Source organism: Bos grunniens, chromosome 20 (assembly GCF_055505025.1).
Source record: "Bos grunniens cultivar Pamir isolate PY7600 chromosome 20, Bosgru_T2T1.0, whole genome shotgun sequence".
Lineage (NCBI taxonomy): Eukaryota > Metazoa > Chordata > Mammalia > Artiodactyla > Bovidae > Bos > Bos grunniens.
In genome coordinates, this window is record NC_141184.1 from 37,915,394 (window position 1) to 37,935,095 (window position 19,702).

The 19,702-nt window shown below is 39.4% G+C and overlaps 1 non-coding gene across 1 annotated transcript; it reads left to right on the plus strand.

The window, feature by feature from the left end:
• Positions 1-7,794: 7,794 nt before the first annotated feature.
• Positions 7,795-7,867, plus strand: TRNAE-CUC (transfer RNA glutamic acid (anticodon CUC)). Its single transcript has one exon. It is a non-coding gene; the product is annotated as a tRNA-Glu (tRNA).
• Positions 7,868-19,702: the final 11,835 nt, after the last annotated feature.

The window sequence follows — 19,702 nt, forward strand, 5'->3', positions numbered from 1 at the left end:
TATTTCAAATCCTAAAAGATGATGCTGTGAAAGTGCTGCACTCAATATGCCAGCAAAGTTGGAAAACTCAGCAGTGGCCACAGGACTGGAAAAGGTCAGTTTCCATTCCAATCCCTAAGAAAGGCAATGCCAAAGAATGCTCAAACTACCGCACAATTGCACTCATCTCACACACTAGCAAAGTAATGCTCAAAATTCTCCAAGCTGGACTTCAACAATATGTGAACCATGAACTTCCAGATGTTCAAGCTGGATTTAGAATAGGCAGAGGAACTAGAGATCAAATTGCCAACATCCGCTGGATCATCGGAAAAGCAAGAGAGTTCCAGAAAAACATCCACTTCTGCTTTATTGACTATGCCAAAGCCTTTGACTGTGTGGATCACAATAAACTGTGGCAAATTCTTAAACAGATGGGATTATCAGACTACCTGACCTGCATCCTGAGAAATCTGTATGCAGAAGCAACATTTCAAGAAGCAACAGTTAGAACTGGACATGGAATAACATACTATTTCCAAATAGGGAAAGGAGAATGCCAAGGCTGTATATTGTCACCCTGCTTATTTAACTTATATGCAGAGTACATCATGAGAAATGCCAGGCTGGATAAAGTACAAGCTGGAATCAAGATTGCCAGGAGAAATATCAATAACCTCAGATATGCAGATGACACCACCCTTAAGGCAGAAAGTGAAGAACTAAAGAGCCTCTAGATGAAAGTGAAAGTGGAGACTGAAAAAGTTGGCTTACAACTCAACATTCAGAAAACTAAGGTCATGGCATCTGGTCCCATCACTTCATGGCAAACAGATGGGGAAACAACGGAAACAGTGAGAGACTTTATTTTGGGGGACTCCAAAATTACTGCAGATGGTGACTGAAGCCATGAAATTAAAAGACACTTGCTCCTTGGAAGAAAAGAGACATTACTTTAACAACAAAGGTCCGTCTAGTCAAAGCTATGGTTTTTCCAGTAGTCGTGTATGGATGTGAGAGTTGGACTATAAAGAAAGCTGAGCGCCAAAGAATTGATGCTTTTGAACTGTGGTGTTGGAGAAGACTCTTGAGAGTCCCTTGGACTGCAAGGAGATCCAACCAGTCCATCCTAAAGGAAATCAGTCCTGAATATTCATTGGAAGGACTGATGTTGAAGCTGAAACTCCAGTACTTTGGCCACCTGATGCAAAGAGCTGACTCACTGGAAAAGACCCTGATGCTGGGAAAGATTGAAGGTGGGAGGAGAAGGGGACAAAAGAGGATGAGATGGTTGGATGGCCCTACCGGCACCACGGACATGAGTTTGAGTAGGCTCCGTGAGTTGGCGATGGACAGGGAAGCCTGGAGTGCTGCAGTCCATGGGGTCACAAAGAATAGGACACGACTGAGTAACTGAACTGAAATCTTTAAACCGTATCTGACACAGCTCTAAAACTCTAAGAGTCGAGGATCTTGCATCATATGGAATTCCCCAAGTTGTTTGTCTTAAACTCTCACAAAGACTAAAATTAGCTAAGGGTGACAGTTGGAATGAGCAGACATCAAATGAGAGTACTTCCTAATTTAAAATGCACTCGAAAGAAGAAGTAAGGGCAGAAGCCTCTTCTAGCCGAAAAAAAAAACAAAAACGTGAACTTCAAATTCAATGTGTTTTTTGGGGCATTTAATCACACAAAGGACCCTTCATGTACATTTTTAAATCACTCTCTTTCCTCCTTGCTCAAAACAAGACATACAAATTAAAGGGAAAGAGAAAATCACCACTCTCCCTATGGGACGGTGAAATTTGGCATTTTGGTTTTGCTGCTCTGTTAGAGACAAGGATGAAGAGGAAGAAGGAATTTGTTTTTTAATGCTACATAAAAAGTCTTGAGGTTACTCAAGTGAGTGTGTATTCAATCTGAAAGCAGTCAAGCTGTTTCAGCTATATTGGAATGTCCCTTAAAAATGTTATCTCCATTTCTAATTGAGAAATTTCTGTGGGACAAAAGGAAAAGAAAAAAATGTCACTTTATGCACTACTTAAGAATCCCTAAATGATATTAAGGGAAAAGGCCCTAATAAATTAGTATTTTGCTGGTACCTAGCAGGGATTTCAAAGATGATTAAAGGGAAGTGTGGAAAAATGCAGTCTCTCTTAAATTTTGTTTCCCTTTTTAAAACACTAAATATCACAAATTTGCTCCAAATTGTAATCTTGAATAAATACAATATTAAATTTTATATATGGTGTCCTGATTCTTAAAAATTACCATTTAAAAGCTAAATATGAAAAAAAAATACCTCAACTCACAAGCTCTTTATTTATTTTCACTTACATCACCAGATTATAGTTCATAAGAGCTTCTTCATGTGTTTAAAAACTGAGGTGGGTTTTTGGGTGCATTCAATGTCCTTGCAATCCTTTTATCTCAGGACAGGCAATTTGAATTATATGGCACAAATGAATCTTTGAAGCCAATGCCTCGTAAAGCAGCTTAGGTTTAAAGTTGTAATCTGAAATGTGCAGTCAGTTTTGAACTAAGCAAAATATGATACCCCAAGCCACTACCTGTTAGAATATTAGAGCCCAAAGACCCTAGTGATCATTAATTTCAACCTCTAAGGTGATGCTGAAATTTCTCTGTATTTCCCTTGCTGTAACTTGTTCCAACAAACAAGCTGCTCAGTTGTTTGCTGGAACCACGCTAGACAAAACATACTATGGTAAAACAACTCCAACCTAATGACTAAGCCCTGATGTGTTCCCAAGGGCTTCCAACATCCAAGCCCTGCTTCTGCCCTCACAGATACCAAGATGTTATTTCCTTTCATACATCTGCCCTGGGACTAAAAATCGCACTTCTGTTCCTGCCTTGGATTTCTGTTTTTCACATTAAACGTCACCTTTCCCTTCAACTCATATGACTTGACTCTAAGCCTCCTTTCATCCTCCTCTAACTCCTCCACTAGGTTCCCAGTCACTTTTTTAATAAGGTATACCTAGAGCTGAATACAATGATCCCAATACAATCAAATGATTCACACTCCCTACAAAGAAATGAAAAATAACAATAGGGGAGCTATTTTATCAATTGAAACCTCAGGCAAAGACCAATATGCTAAAAAAACAGGCCGGGAATTTCCTGGTTAAAAGAAAGAGTATGGAAAGCAATCTCCAAATGCAATGCAATTCCTATTAAAATTACAATGGCATTTTCACCAAAATAGAATGAACAATCCTAAAACTGGTATAGAATCACAGAAGATCTCAATTACCAAAATCATCTTTGGAAAGATAAAAGCAAGAAGCATCACACTTCCTGACTTTAAATTATATTACAGAGCTATAGTAATCAAAGCAGTATGGTTTTGGTATAAAAACAGACACACAGATCAACAGAACAGAACAGAAAACCCGGAAATTAACCCACGTTTATATGGACAACTGGGCTTCCCAGGTGGTAAAGAATCTGTCTGCCAGTGCAGGAGACATGAGATATGGGTTCAATCCCTGGGTTGGGAAGATATCCTGGAGAAGGAAATGGCAACCCACTCATTTTCTTGCCTGGAGGAGCCTTCACAGGCTACAGTCCATAGGGTCACAAAGAGTCAGACATGACTGAAGCAACCTAGCACACACACATGTGGCTAACTGCTCTAAGACAAAGGAGATAAGAACATACAACGGGGAAATAACCATCTCTTCAATATATGGCACTGAGAAAACTAGACAGCTATATGCAGAATAATTAAGCTGGATTACTTTCTCATATCATATATAAAAATAAACTCAAAATGGATTAAAGATTTTAATGTAAGATCCAAAACCATAAAATTAGAAGAAAACATAGGCAGTATGCTCTTTGACACTGGTTTCATCAGTATTTGTTTTGGATATGTCTTCTCAGACAATAGAAACAAAAGCAAAAATAAACAAATGGAGCTACGTCAAACTAAAAAGCTTCTGCACAGCAAAGGAAACCATTGAAAAAATGAAACGGCAAACTACTGAATGGGAGAAATATTTGCAAATCATATATCCAGTAAAGTGTTAATATCCAAAATATATATATATATATAAAAAACTCATACATCTCAGTAGCCAAAAAAACCAAACAACTCAAACAAAATATGAGCAAAGGATCTAAATCAACATCTTTCCAAATAAGACATACAGATGTCCAACAGATACATGAAAAGATGCTCAATGTAACTAATCATCAGGGATATGCAAATTAAAACCATAATAAAATATCACCTCACATCTTTCAGAATGGCTATCATCAAAAGACCATAAATAATAAAAATAACAAGTGTTTACAAGGATGCTGAGAAATGAGAACTCTTGTCCACTGCTGATAGTAATGTGCAGCCACTATGGAAAATAGTATGGAGGTCCCTCAAAAAATTAAAAGTCGAATTGCCATATGCCAGCAATTGTATTTCTGAGTACTGATGCAAGAAAACAGAAAAACTTAACTTGAAAAGATATATGCATCCACATGATGACTGCAGCATCCTTTACAATAACCAGTATATGGGAGCAAACTAAGTGAAGATATATATTGTGAAACGAAGATCATGGCATCTGGTCCCAACACTTCATAGCAAATAGAAGGGGAAAAAGTGGAAGCAGAGACAGATTTTATTTTCTTCAGCTACAAAATCACTGCAGATGGTGACTGCAGCCATGAAATTAAAACATACTTGCTTCTGGGAAGGAAAGCTATGACAAGCCTAGACAGTGTATTAAAAAGCTGAGAGAACACTTTGCCAACAAGGGCCTGTAGAGTCAAAGATGTGGTTTTTCCAGTAGTCATGTACAGATGTGAGAGTTGGACCATAAAGAAGGCTGAGCGCCGAAGAATTGATGCCTTCTAATTGTGGTGCTAGAGAAGGCTCTTGAGAGATCCTTGGACAAGATTAAACCAGTCAATCCTAAAAGAAATTGACCCTGAATATTCACTGGAAGGACTGAGGCTGAAGCTGAAGCTCCAATACTCTGACCACCTAATCAAAGGGTCAACTCATTAGAAAAGACCCTGATGCTGGGAAAGGTTAAAGGCAGAAGGAGAGGAGGGTGGCAGGGGATGAAATGGTTAGATAGCATCACTGACTCAATGGAAGTGAATTTGAGTAAACTCTGGGAGACAGTGAAAGACAGGGAAGCCTGGTGTGCTGCAATCCATGGTGTTGGACACAACTTAACAACTGAACAACAACAAATATGTTTGTGACAATATGGATGAACCTGAGGGCATTATGTTAAGTGAAATAATTCAGAGAAAGACAAATACCATAGGATCTCAGTTCAGTTCAGTCACTCAGTCACGTCTGACTCTTTGTGACTCCATGGACGTAGCATGCCAGGCTTACCTATCTTTCACTATCTCCCAGTGTTTACTCAAATTTATGTCCATTGAGTCAGTGATGCTATCTAAACATCTCATCCTCTGCCGCCCTCTTCTCCTTTTGCCTTTAATCAGCACACCACCTTCCCTGTCCATCGCGGACTCCCGGAACTTGCTCAAACTCATGTCCATCAAGTCCGTGGTCCAATGTTTTTCATTTGCCATGAAGAACAAATGGGTTTTCATTTGTTCTGAAAACTCAACATCCTGTGTTGTCCCCTTCTCCTCCTGCCTTCAATCTTTGCCAAAATCAGGGTCTTTCCCAGTGAGCCAGTTCTTTGCATCAGGTAGCCAAAGTATTGGAGTTTCAGCTTCATCATCAGTCCTTCCAATGAACATTCAGGACTCATTTCCTTTAGGATTGACTGATTTGACAAGGCTGTGGTCCATGTGATCAGTTTCAGAATCTCACTATACATGAAATCTAAGAAAAAAAAAAAAGAAACAAAACAAAAGTGAACCCTTGGATACAGAAACAGATTGGTTGTTACCAGAAGCAAGGGGTGGGGACAGGCAAAGTGGCTGAAGAGGGTCAATAGGTAAAAACTTCCAGGTAAAAAATAAATCAGTCATGGAATGTACAGCATAATGACTGCAGCTAAAAATACTATGCTGTATATTTAAAGGTTGTTAAGAAAGTATATCTTGAAAGTTCTCATCACCAGAAAAAGAATATTAACTATATGTTGTGATGGATGCTAACCAGACATTACGGTGACCCCTTCCATGGAATTCTCCAGGCCAAAATACTGTAGTGGGTAGCCTTTCCCTCCTCCAGGGGATCTTCCCAACCTAGGGATCAAACCCAGGTCTCCCTCATAGCAGGTGGATTCTTTACCAGCTGAGCCACAAGTGAAGCCCATGAACACTGGAGAAGGTAGCCTATCCCTTCTCCAGTGGGGCTTCCCAATCCAGGAATCGAACCAGGGTCTCCTGCATTGCAAGTGGATTCTTTACCAACTGAGCTTTGAGGGAAGCCCATAGTCTTGCAATATATATAAACATTAAATCATTATGTATTGTACACCTGAAACTAATATAATGTTGTGTTGTTGTTTAGTCACTAAGTTGTGTCTAATTCTTTGCCACCCCATGAACTGTAGCTTGCCAGGCTGCTCTGTCCATGGGATTCTCCAGGCAAGAATGCTGGGATGAGTTGCCATTTCCCTCACCAGGGGCTCTTCCCGACCCAGGGATTGAACCTGTGTCTCCAACACTGGCAGGCAGATTCTTTACCACTGAGCCAGTAGGGAAGCCCAATGTTATATATCATCAACAATTTTTAAACTATTATACTAGAGTGAGTAGCCTTTCCCTTCTCCAGGGGATCTTCCCAACCCAGGGATCGAACCCAGGTTGCACTCATTGCAGGCAGATTCTTTACCAGCTGAGCCAAAAAAAAAAAAAGGAAGCCCTTTAAATTTAAGTTTTTCTAAAAAGTAAAGTTATGGATAGGATGACGGAAGCTGGATGTCTGCTTACTTGAGCACTCCCGCACCACAGTTCCCACTTTTAGGCTTCTCAAATGTTCTAGGAAGCCTTAGATATTTGTTCTGAAAACCCAACCTCCCTCATGGTGCTCTGTAAAATGAAGAAAAACTTTCTAACTCACAATGTTACTTGCCTCCAAAAACCTTCAAGTGGTAAGACAATTTACATCGCCCAGTCCTGGGGTATTACACCAACACCTTACTCTTCACTCATATTTTTTTAACAGCAAATTCAAGAAGCTTTTACTATTCCTAGTATTTGCATTTTGATTGCTTTGTGCAGTTTGGGCTTGGAAAATCATCTTCATGCAAGGGCCATATACACAAAAATCAATCTAATTCTATTTAGTTTTTACAAAAGCAAGATTTCTCATTAAAAATTAAGAAGGATAAAAAAGCAAAGAAATTTTAATAAGTAAAATAGCCCCAAAATAAATCCACACACTTAAGGTCAATTAATTTATGACAAAGGAGGAAGGAATATACAATGAAGAAAAGATAACCTCTTCAATAAGTGGTGCTGGGAAAACTGGACAGCTACATAAACTATAGCAATATTTTTTTGGTCTAGCTCCTAAAGTAAAAGAAATAAGAGCAAAATTAAATAGGGCCTTATTAAACTGAAAAGCGCTGGCACAGCATAGGACACTATCAACAAAACAAAAAGACAACTTACAAATGGGAGAAAACATGTGCAAATGCTATGACCTACAAGCAGTTATAAAACATATAAACACCTCATCCAACCTAATATCAAAAAAAAACCAAACAGCAGAATTTAAAAATGGGCAAAAAATCTCAATAGACATTTTTCCAAAAAAAGACATACAAATGGCTAACAGGTTCATGAAAAAATGCTCACCATCACTAATCATAAGAGAAATGCAAATCAAAATCACAATGAGAGGAATTCCCTGATGGTCCAGTGGTTAGGACTCAGCACTCTCACTGCTGAGGGCCTGGGTTCGATCCCTGGTCAGAGAACTAAAATCTCACAAGTCTCAGAGCATGGCTTGGCAAAAAAAAAAAAGAAAAAAGAATTGCAATGAGATACTACCTCACACCTGTTAGAATGGCTATCATCAAAAAGACCACAAGTTACAAACGCTGGTGAGGATACAAAGAAAAGGGACCCCTCCTAGGTTGTTGATGGGAATGTAAACTGGTGCAGCCACTATGGAAAACAGAATGGAGGTTTCTCAAAAAACTAAAAATAGAACTACCATATAATCCAGCAATTCCACTCCTGGGTTCATATCCCAAGAAAACAAATACATTGATTTGAAAGATATACACACCCTAATGTCCACAGCAGTATTATTTACAATAGTCAAGACATTAAGGCAACCTAAGTGTCCACCAATAGATGGATGGATTTTTAAAAACTGCAATGTGTGGTGTGTGTGTATAGTGTGTGTATGTGTGTGTACTATATATGCAATGGAATATTAGTCATGAAAAGATGAAGTTCTGCCATTTGTAACAATGTGGATGGTCCTAGAGAGTATTAAATTTAGTGAAATAAGTCAGATAGAGAAATATGTTCTGTTATGCCTTACACATGGAATAAAAAATGAAACAAATTTATATAACAAAACAGAAATAGACTCACAGACGTAGAGAACAAACTAATGGTTACTGGTGAGGAAAGGGAATGGGGAGGGGGCAAATAGGGATGTGGGATTAAAACATACAAACTACTATCTATAAAGTAAATAAGATATAAAGACATATTGTACAGTGCAGAGAAATCCAGCCATTGTTTAATAATAACTTTAAATAGATTATAATCTCTAAAAATACTGAATCACTATGTTGTACACCTAAAACTAACAATACTGTAAATCAACTATACTTTAATAAAAAATAATAAGCTAAAAAAAGTAAAATAAGGGCTTTATGTCTAAAGAATAAAGGACAAACAAAAAGAAGAAAACATAGGGGAAAGGGATGAAATGGAGCAAGAAGAAAAGACAATCATAGATACAAAAACTCTTACACAGAAGTAAGAGAGGGAGAGAAGGAGAGGGTTGAGACAAAGGATGGTGGTACACTGGAAGGAGGTGGAGAATCCAGTGGAAAAGCACAAATGGGATGTGATCTCGTTTCTCTACACACCCATCCAAGAGCAGAACCCAACATCCTGGGCACGACTTCCCAGAGGTCCATGGTAGTGAGAACCATTCCTTTCAACTGAGATCACTGCACTTTCCATACTTGTAAGAAAGAAGTGTCCATCCCAACACTCAACCCTCTTCTCATCTGTCGACCCACATACTAATAATGCTGAAAAATTCTAGTTTATACTTTTCAGATTTCTGGGGTTTTGTGGGATATTCACTTTGCTAACATAATATACAAAAAAGAGCCTCAATTTTTCAAAAAATAACAAGTACAGCCATTAAAGATGAAATCTCTAGGGTCACAGCTCCAATCTCTCATTTTGCAAATGGAAAAACCAAGACTGAGATGACTTTCCCAGGGTCTTACAGGCTGGCAAGGAGATAGCATGAACCGGATCAGGGAGGGAGCAGAGGACGAGTGCCATGAACATGAAGGCGGATCATTTTCGGAAAAAAGACACCACTAAAACAGTCTGAGTCTTTGTCATTCGTTTTTTCCACCACACATCTGTACACTTGGCTCTGTCATGTTACCACTTCCTGGTGTAGGGATTGTTTTCCTTTCAAGAATAAATAAACAGTACAAGCCAATAAACTCTAGAATGATAAATGCCCTCTTATCTCAATATTTTCTTCCCAGAAGATGGAATATTACAAACAAGGAAAATTCTTTTCACCAAAATAATAAATATTTATCATAAGACACAAATAGGACACTAAAGAAAGCCTAGCGGTAATTTTACTTTCTGTCAGTCCAACATTTTCTCCAAGTCCTTGGGGGTGTCAGCCCAGGGTAGACACACAGAGAGTGAAGCTGGCTAACTGATCCTGAATACATTTGGCCACATTCTGAGTCCAACTGCCTGACTAAGACATGGCATTGTGGTATCAGGTCCACTTAGGCAAATGCCAAGCACTAGCTTGCTGGTCCCAAACCAAACCCTTCTCAGTCATGTCTAACTTTTTGAGACCATATGTACTGTATTCTGCCAGGCTCCTCTGTCAATGGGATTTTCCAGGCAAGACTACTGGAGTGGATTGCCATTTCCTCCTCCAGGGGATCTTCCCAACCAAGGGATTGCAACTGCATCTCCTGTGGCTCCTGCACTGGCAGGCAGATTCTTTACCACTGAGCCACCTGGGAAGCCCATTCTAAACCCACCCACCAAGAGGCAAATGCAATGCCCACATTGACCAAAAGTCCCAATACTTTGGAGATGTTCTCTTTGGAGATGTAGGGATACATGTGAAAATACACTGAAAACTCCCATGATTCTGACCTCAGAGCTGAAAGAATCCAAGTCAAAGACTCTTATTTCACTGATACACCGAATTGAAATAAACAGGTTATGAGCACTTATTGAGTATCTACTGTGTACAGGGCACTAGATCAGTGGTTGCCCAGGCATGCCTGCTGCTGCTGCTGCTGCTGCTGCTAAGTCACTTCAGTCATGTCCAACTCTGTGCGACCCCATACACGGCAGCCCACCAGGCTCCCCCATCCCTGGGATTCTCCAGGCAAGAACAATGGGGTGAGTTGTCATTTCCTTCTCCAATGCATGAAAGTGAAAAGTGAAAGGGAAGTTGCTCAGTCATGTCTGACTCTTCACGACCCCATGGGCTGCAGCCTACCAGGCTCCTCCATCGAGGAGAGTAAAAGACAAGTACATTCTAACATAAAACTGTTTTCATTCCAATTTTGAGAAATTGTTAATTCATGTTACAATTGGCCTTTTTCTTGTTCCCACTCCTTGCCTGTTTTGCATACTGTTCTGACAAATGCCTCTCTAAGAAAGTACTATGGAAAATTTTAGGTTAAGACAATTCAAAACATTTCTTTGCTAATATAAAACTCAAAGATGATACCTGAATATCAATAAGTCTTGCTACCAGAATCCCTTGTTATGCCTATTGATTTGGTTTTGGGGGACGGGGGCAGGGAGCATGGTCATAGGTCATCCCTGTGACAATACAGCAGCACTTCCCAACTAGAGGACATTCCTATTGCAGCTTCTAAGCCACACTTTTTGGGTCTCAGTTTTTCTACTTAAAGCAGGATGCTGAAGTTTCTTCCTTTCAATGATCCTTTCATTCTTCATGAGGAATATGTCTGCCAACCACATCAAAGTCTCCAGACATTAGTTGGAAGACCTGGTGCCTCTTCTTGCTTCAGACAGTCCTATAATAAATAGCTAATGTGCAGAGAAATGACTTTTGTAATCTAGGAGGCAGAGAGGAGGGAACATGGGTTCAAGTGGGGTCCCCCACAGTGTAGACACACATAGCTCTAGTACCCTTGGAAATTCAGTTACAATAGACTGACCTACATGTGATCCTGCCAAAGGCAAGGAGCATACTAGGTGGCATTTGATGGATTCTTCTAGCCTTATAAATTTGATTCTTGATTCTATGCCCCTAAGAGATCTGAATTAAAGAGATCAGCATTATTGAATCTTGTAGAAAATACAGCCATAGGACTGATGCACTTAACTTCCTTTACTGGGCATTCTATTACAAAGAAAATGGATAACCATGCTTCAAGAAGCTGGAGGAACTAGGAGGAAAAATACAGCCAACATCTTATATGTGTACACATGCGCTCAGTCATGTCCAACTCTTTACAACTCCATGGACTGTAGCCCACAAGACTCCTCTGTCCATGGAATTTTCCAGGCAAGAATACTGAAATGGGTTGCCATTTCCTACTCCAGGAAATCTTTCCAACCCAGGGACTGAACCCAAGTCTCCTGTGTTTCCTGCTTTGGCAGGTGGATTCTTTACCACTGCAGCACTAGGGAAGCCCCCAACATCTTCTACTAGAGGACAATATGAGACATGATTTATGCTGACCCTTTCTGTGAAGTGCTAATATTTTAAAGTTAAAATTTCCCAAGATTACTTCACACCCTAATGTATATTAAGCTCCCATTCATGGACATCACAAGGTGCCAAGCACAACAAGAAAAAGGACCACAGAAAGCAACTGGTCAGACTTTAAATGCCTACATTTGGCAAATGGTGATTCTCAAAGCGTCACCTGTTGGTGTTCTGCATCAGAACCACCATGACAGCCTTACAGAAATGCAGAGACCTGGGGCTCAGCTAATGTCAGTCGCACAGAATCTCTGAGTGAAGGGCTTTTTTTCCAGGTCCCCTAGTGATGGTGAAACACCCTAAAGTTGGAGAATGCCACCACAGGAACCATCTCAAGTCCGTATTATTCAGGAGGCTCCAGTACAGGCCTCAATGAGGGAATGACTCAATTATATGGGGCTAAAATTTACTAAGAGTCTCATCCTCCCATTTCCGTCTTATACTCAAGCTCACATTCCAACGGAATTCCTTTGGCTCTTAAGGTTGAGAGGAAATTGCTGATGTTCCTGAATTACCCTTAATAATAGCTCAGCCACACTTGAAGAACTGAAGACAGTAATGCTTGATTAATTTGGACCTGTTAAAACAGAGATTGCACTAATTTGGGAGAAGTCAGAATCAGTAGTCCTTTTTACTAAAGATTTTTTTCCCCTCTCTGTGGAATAATAATATATTCTAACTCAAAAACTAAAGCCAAATTTTAGGTCTGGACTTTTGACCTTTATGTGGGTTGAGATACACTTAAAATGTTCCTAACCACTTCATCTATCCCCTGGTCCATAATTACCAACTGCTGCGAATTTTTTTCCTAGCATTCTGGTTCTGAATCCAAATAGCAAAGATAAAGAAATAATCATTATTAAAACATACAAGAGGACTTCCCTTGTGGTTCAGTGGTTGGGAGTTCGCCTGCCAACGCAGGAGACACGGGTTCCATTCCTGGTCTGGGAAGATCCCACGTGCCTTGGGCCACAAAGCCCGTAAGCTGCAACCACTGAGCCCCTGTGCCCCAGCTACTGAAACCCATGAGCTATAGAGCCTGTGCTCTGCAACAAGAGAACTGTAGTGAGAAGCCCACACACCATGACTAGAGAGTAGTCCTTTCTCACAACAAATAGAAAAAGCCTGTGAGCAGCAAGGAAGACTCAGTGCAGTCAAAAAGAAAATAAATAAATAATAAACATACACTATGCCAAGCACTGATTTCCTCAGTTCTTTCGCATAGTATTTATTTTCATCATCATAACCCTGGGGGTAAATGTTATTAGCCCTATTTTACATCTGAGGCTAAGGAATTGCATAGCTACTAAATGATAAAAACAGAGATGACACCTGGTCTCAGCCCATCACAAAAGGACAAGCAGGGAGCTGCCTTTATTATACTAGCACCTTCTTTCACTCCAAATCTACTTGAAGGGGGCTGCATGTTTGTTAGCCTAGGGAATAAATAATGCCCTGGAGAAAAGGGGACTTGAAAGTCCATCTGACTCAGTTTGAATCAAGAAAGCATTTCTCTAACAAGATGTATATCCTTGAGCAAAGCCACTCACTCTCTCTGTGGCTCAGTTTATAAAAGATAAACATCTCTCATAAAACAAGGTACCATTTATTCCATCCTGATGAGGGGTAATCGAAATCAGAAAGTAACAATGTGAAACCTTCTAACATCACAAGCACCAGTTTAAAATTAGCTCTTGTTCTTTCCTTCTTTGTTTCTTAAATATCAAAGTATTCTTCTAAAATATCACTGAGGCAGTTTATGAAATGAATGAGGAATCAGAAAGAGTAAATCAAAGAAGAAAAGAGTTCCTGGAGAGTGAAAGGAAAAGGAAATATAAGCAGAGGGAATACGAATACCTGTATAGAAGGCAACAACAGACAGACACCCAAACCAAACTTCTTCCATTTGACAAATTTGTGAAGATCATTCTAACAGAAGTTCCATCATGTCTTCATGAACACAGAAACCTCACTTAGCAGCATCATATCAAAAAGAACAAGTTAAAGAATTCTACGTTCTCACACCCAATAAAAGTTTCTCCCTTTAAGAATACACATGCCCCCTTCAAAATTTGAGTTTTATTATTGCTGAAACACATTAAGAATTTTCTTCATAATACCACACATCATACTGGATTCTATGGCTGACAAAATAGTTGCAGCTTCATGAAGTTACCTGAGTAGTAAGCACCACATCACCACACCATCAGATGATAAACACACATCTCAACATCTCCTGTCTTGGCCACCACAGCACAACCCTTGCAAAGAAATATTCCTAGCTTCTTGTTCTAAGCGAGACAAGCCCTCCTAAGGCCACCACAGCACCTCAGAACTAGAGAGAGAAGCTCTCAGAGTTTCTCTTTTTCCTGAGATGAGCACACTGAGGGCTATTTCTCCCCTCCCTTGGCCACCATCCTACTGAGAGTTGCAGGAGAGAACACTTGTCCAAAGACACCACCTTGTCCTGCTTGGCCATCAGTTCTAATACATCACATCTCCTATTACCTGTTAACCAGAAACCTGAACTCCCAACATCATCCATCATCTCAAGCATTATTTACACCTACTTCTCCATCCACTTTCCCAACTATCCTCTACCTCTAAAATCCTTCCCCCTATTGGTCATCAGCAAACACTTATGTTATGGGTTGAACTATGCCCCTGCCCACCCAAATTGCTATGCATAAATCCTAATCCTCAGTACCTCAGAGTGTGACCTAATACAAAAATAGGGTCATTGCAACTCACAGATTGGAAGAAAACGTTTTCAAATGATGTGATCGAAAAGGGTTTAGTCTCCAAAATTTAAAAACAGCTCATGCAGCTCAATATAAAAAATAATAATAATAATAAAAAGGGGAGAAGATCTAAGAGACATTTCTCCAAAGAAGACATACAGATAGCCAAGAGGCTCATGAACAGATACTCACCAGTGCCAGTTATTGGAACAATGAAAATCAAAACTATAATGAGATTATCACCTTACCCTAGTCAAAGTGACTAAAATTCACAAACAATAAATGCTGGAGAGGGTGTGGAGAGAAGGAAGCACTCCCACACTGTTGGTGGGAATGTAAATGGGGACAGCCACTATGGAGAACAGTATGGAGGTTCCTTAAAAAACTAAAAACAGAGCTATCATATGATCCAGCAATCCCACTCCTGGGCATATATCTGGAGAAAAACAGGGTCCAAAAGGATACATGCACCCCAGTGTTAATTGCAGCACTGTTTACAATACCCAAGACATGGAAGCAACCTGAATGTCCATCAACAGAGAAATGGGTAAAGGAGATGTGGTACATATACACAATGGAATATTACTCAGCCATTAAAAAGAATGAAATAATGTATTTGCAGCAACATGGGCGGACCTAAAGAGGGTCATACTGGTGAATTAAGTCAGACAGAGAGGGATAAATATAACATCCCTTATATGCAGACTCTAAAAAGAAATTATACAAATAAGCGTATTTACAAAACAGAAACATACTCACAGACTTAAGAGAACAAACATGGCCACCGGGGGGAAGGATGGAGGGAGGAGGGAGTTAAGGAGTTTGGGATTGATATATACACTGCTTACTATATTTGAAATGGATAACCTACAAGGTCCTATTGTATACCACGGGGAGCTCTGCCTAATGTTATGTGGCAGCCTGGATGGGAGGGGGGTTTAGGGAGAATGGCTACATGTGTATGTATGGTTGAGTCCCTTTGCAGTCCTCCTGAAATGATCACAACATTGTTAACCAGCTATACTCCGTTATAAAATTAAAAGTTTTTTTAAAAATAGGGTCATTGCACACTGATGAAAGACAGTGAAGATGACACAAACAAACTGAAAGATACATTGTGCTCAGAGACTGGAAGAGTTAATGGTGTTAAAATGACCATACTACTCAGGGCAACCTACAGATTCAGTTCAATCCCTATCAAAATTCCAATGGCATTTTTCATAGAACTATAATAAATAGCTCTAAAATTTGGATGGAAACACACACAAAAAACCTGAACAGTCAAACCAATCTGAAGAAAGAACTGAGCTGAAAGCATATGTGCCCTGATTTTTAAACTATAACACAAAACTACAGACACCAAAAGTTTGGTAGTGGCACAAAAACAGACCCATAAATCAATGGAACAGAATAGAGAGCCCAGAAATAAAGCCACACTTCCATGGACAGTTAATCTATGAAAACAAGAGGCAAGGATATACAAAAGGACAGACTCTTCAATTAATGGTATTGTGAAAACTAGACAGCTACATGCAAAAGAATCAAACTAGACTACTTTCTCACACCATAAACAAAAATAAATTCAAAATGGATTAAGCACTTAGGTATAAGAGCTGAATCGTAAAATTCCTGGAAGAAAACAGGCAGTGGGCTCTTTGATATTGGTCCTAGCAATATTTTTGTGAAAACAAACAGATGGGGCCTAATTAAACTCAAAATCTTTTGCACAGGAAAGGAAATTATCAACAAATAAAAAACTGACTACTGAATGGTAGAAGATATTTGCAAATGATATGTCTGACAAGGCATTGATATGCAAAGTATACAAAGAACTCATACTTAACTTTAAAAAAAGTCCAATTTAAAAGTGGCAGAGAACTTGAATAGACATTTTTCCAAAGAGGATGTGCAGATGGCAAATAGGCACATAAGGACTTCTCTGGCAATCTAATAGTTAAGAATCCAACTGCCAATGCAGGGGACATGGGTTTGATCCCTGGTCCTGGAAGAATCCACGTGCTGTGGGACAACTAAGCCTGGGCACAGCCATAGAACTGACATCCTACAACAACTGAAGCCCACATGCCCTAGAGTCTGCACTCTGAAGCAAGAGAAGCCACTGCAATGACAAGTGTGTGCACCCCAATGAAGAACAGCCCCTGCTCCGTGCAACTAGAGGAAAGCCCATCTGCAGCAACAAAGACCCAACACAGCCAAAAATAAAATTACATAAGTAATTAAAAATAAAACAAATAGGAATATGAAAAGATGTTCAACGTCACTAATCACCCAGGAAATGTAAACCAAAACCAAATGAGGTATCACCTTACATTTGTCAGATAAAGTATTGGCAAGGATGTGGGGAAAAAGGAAGCCTTGAGCACTGTTGGTGGGAATGTAAACTGGTATAGCCACTAGGAAAACAGTATGGAGGTCCTTCAAAAAATTAAAAACAGAACTACCATACAATCCAGCAATATATATATAGTTTACACAATAGAATCTTTATTGCTCAGCCATAAAAGAGAATGAAATCTTGCCATTTACAACAATGTGGATGAACCTAAAGAGTATCATGCTAAGTAAAATGTCAGACAGAGAAAGACAAATACCATGGAACTTCATTTATATGTGGAATCTAGAAAAACAAAACAAATGAACAAATACAATAAAACAGAGACAGTCATAGATACAAAGAACAAACAGGAGTTGCTGGGGGTGGGATGGAAGATGAGAGAAACAGATGAGGGAGATTAAGAGGTATAAACTTGCAGTTACAAAATAAATGAGTCATGGGTATGAAATGTACAATGTAGAGAATACAGTCAATAAGTACATAATACCTTTGTATGCTGACAGATGGTAACTAGACTTATTGTAGTAATCATCTTGAAATGTATAGAAATATCCAATCACTATTTTGTGCACCAGGAGCTAATGCAGTGCTGCAGGTCAATTCTTCAAAATCACACAAACTCAGAAAAAGAGATCTGATTTGTGGCTACCAGGGTCAGCAGTTGGGTGAAGGGTAATTGGAGATCCCTGTAGCTCAGATGGTAAAGAATTTGCTTGCAATGCAGGAGACCCAGGTTCGATCCCTGGGTCAGGAAGATCCTCTAGAGAAAGGAATGGCAACCCACTCCAGTATTCTTGTCTGGAGAATCCCATGGACAGAAGACCCTGGCAGGCTACAGTCCATGGGGTCACAAAGAATCAGACACAACTGAGCAAGTAACATTACTACTATTAGTCAAAAGGTACAGACTTCCAGTTATAACATTAATAAGTACCAGAAATATAATGTACAACATAAATATAATTAACCCTTCCATATTTGTGGATATTGTTAAGAGTAAATCCTGAGTACTCATCATAAGGAAAAAATAAATTTTTATTTATTTAATCTTATATCTATATGAGATGACAGATGTTCACTAGACTTATTATGATAATCAATTCATGATGAATGTAAGTAAAAATATTACGCTGTACACCTTAAACTTATACAGTGCTATATTTCAATTATATCTCAGTAAAACTAGAAGAAACAAAATTAAAATTAAAAAATAAAACACAAAAAATAGGAACATTGCAAATATGATTAGTTAAGTTAGAATTAAGTCATATGGAAGTAGGAAGGCCTTCTATTAATAATTCAACATGACTAGTGTCCTCATAAAAAGGAGAAATTTGGAAACAGGCACACACTCAGGGAGAATGTCATGTTGGATTTATGCTGCCCAAGCAAAGAACTACCAGAAGCTAAGTGAGAGGCCTGGAACAGATTTCTCCCTGATGGCTACAACAGGAACATGGCCCTTTCAACATCTTGATTTCAGACTTCTGGCCTTCAAAACTATGAGACAATAAAGTTCTGTTGTTCTAAGTCACCCAGTTTGTGGTACTTTGCTATTCAGCTCCATCCAGCTCATTGCATTCTTCTCTGAACACCTCCTTCCCCTAGCTGTTCTGTGGTGATACAAGTCTCCTCCACAGCCCTCTTGAAGGACTTATTCTTCTCACATCCCTCCATTCCTCAAAGTCTGGAAGTGGAGTAGGTATCCATCTTGCTCCCATTGCTCCCTCTAAACCGTTCCTTCTCTCTCTTTGCTCAAAAGTTCAGATCTTGTAAAGTTCAAGCCTAACACTCTCCTACTTATTACTGTCACCTTCAAATCCTGGTCACTCTTCATCGTTTATTGATTACATTTTATCACCTGCTATACAAGTTCCTTTCTTCCCCTACTCCTATCAAAAATAGTAACACTAATAATAATAATTCCTGGCATCAACACTCTCATGTCTCAGTTCCTTCACCTCCTCAAGTCCAAAGGTTGTTTCCTCCAGGCCCAGACAGCATTCAATCTTGTCATCACCATTAACTGTGTCACCTTCAAAATAGCCTCAAGCTTCCCACTCTGAACACCATGTAATATACATTCAGTTCATTCACTCTGTCCACCTTTTCCAGCAGTTCTTTGCTTCCTTTTACCAAGGCCTCCAACCCACGATCATCCTACTCTCCCTCTCAGTCACTCTTCTTAGAAGTCTTTCCCTCTCTTACTGTCCAGTTCGAATCCCAATAGTCCTTAATTAGAATGACTTCCTTGGAAACACCTTTCACTCTTTCTCTCTTTTCATTTTAGTACAATTATATGGCAAAAGCTCCAACTTTGACAAAACCCATCAATTTGCCTACTGCAGATCTTGGTCTGAGAAGCTGAACTTGCTAGAGTAAAATATACAAGTATGTTATTTGATCTCCCTTTAAAGTTATGACTGTCGAAATACATTTAGCAGCTACTGTCCAACCCCATCAATTACCTACCATCCTCCCAGTTAGAACCTTTCATTCCTTGAAAAGTTGAACCCCTGGATTTTCATTACATTTCCTGTGATTTATTGGTGATCATAACATTCAAATAACAGGCCCATTTAAAACTCTGAAACAATATGATATGTCAGTTAGTTGACCTATTCATTACAATTGATCTTGCACGCAGCCTTACCTCAAGCACACACTTCAGGGTTTATACTCTAGATGTTTGTCATTACTAACATCATACAATCTCAGTTTCTTA